Here is a 1146-nt window from a genome sequence, read left to right as displayed (position 1 = left end):
AACTCCATTTTGAGCTGGACCTGCCTGCAGTGTGACAAAAGACTGTAAAGACTGACTGTACCTTCAACTCCCAGTTTCACTTCAGAGTAAATAACGACATCCTCTGGTTCACGAGGTCTGCCTGTTGAGATCATCAAAGGATCAAGACAAAAACATAAAGTCTGAAATCACTGATTTGTTGTTTTGTGTTGTAGAAGGTTTGCTTAGAACTCACTCTTTTTTCTGAGTTCTTTTAATTGAATAATGGAGTATGTGATTTCTGTGGGTTCCTCTTCAGCAGAATTATGTCCTGATTTTAGAGAAATTAGATTAGTTGTTTTGTTAGCAGTTTTTGAGACTGTTACTGATTTGAATATATGTACTTTACCAGATCCAGTGGCTCTAGAAGGTTTGACTGATGCATAAAGGGCATTGTCTACTGTAAAGAAAACATTAGAGTAGGCTATAAATAGATTATTTATACTCTAAAGACCATAAAATACCAGATTTTTTAATTTAATGATAATGTGGTTGTTATGGGTTGTACTTTTCTGAATTTTCCTTTATTCTATTTGTACAGTAGTCTTACATTTAGGCAGTACAGACATATGAAACAAAACCATTCACAGCAGAAATATAATATTTTTTTGTATATGTAAACTGACTCCATATTCTATTTGTGTCAATAATTTGTTTCACTCTAGCAGTTTTTAATGTTTGTCTAGATATATGAATGTTAACTTTTTTTTAAAAATAAGAGACAAATATATGTTCATATTTTAATACTTTATGAAAAAGACTTGTTCATCTTCCTACCCTTCGTGGCATGGTCATTAATCTCGGTCTCTGCTCTGTGATTTGTGGTGGGCTTCTGATTGGTTCTGATTGAAAGATATGTTATTACAAACAATTACAGTGGTTTATGTTAGATATAGAAGAAAATGTGAGTTGTGTACAGACCTGGAAGAATTCAAATCTGTGAAAAAGACATTCATTATTGATTTCTATCTTTAATGGTTCAAATCATACTTAAGTTATTTTGAAATGACCACAAAATTTATTTAAAAAGGTTCGAATAAGCAATCTGACAGAGTGTGATCTGACCTTTGGAACGTCTGCGGCGCCACAACATAAGTGGGAGAATAAGGAGAATGATTCCAAAAACTG

General features: G+C 32.9%; 1 long non-coding RNA gene across 1 annotated transcript in view; it reads right to left on the bottom strand.

Moving 5' to 3' along the window:
* LOC107103200 overlaps positions 1-290 on the bottom strand; it is a 3961-nt gene extending 3671 nt beyond the window's left edge. Inside the window, exons 1-2 of the long non-coding RNA XR_001482166.1 lie at positions 215-290; positions 62-121 (exon numbers count right to left, since the gene is read on the bottom strand). This is a non-coding gene — a long non-coding RNA (uncharacterized LOC107103200). The remainder of the gene's footprint in view (positions 1-61; positions 122-214) is intronic.
* Positions 291-1146: the final 856 nt, after the last annotated feature.

The sequence above is a fragment of the Cyprinodon variegatus genome, unplaced genomic scaffold (assembly GCF_000732505.1).
Source record: "Cyprinodon variegatus isolate N-32 unplaced genomic scaffold, C_variegatus-1.0 Scaffold1392, whole genome shotgun sequence".
In the NCBI taxonomy this organism is placed as follows: domain Eukaryota; kingdom Metazoa; phylum Chordata; class Actinopteri; order Cyprinodontiformes; family Cyprinodontidae; genus Cyprinodon; species Cyprinodon variegatus.
The sequence above is the reverse complement of the archived record's forward strand: the minus strand, read 5'-3'. Positions and strand labels throughout refer to the sequence as shown.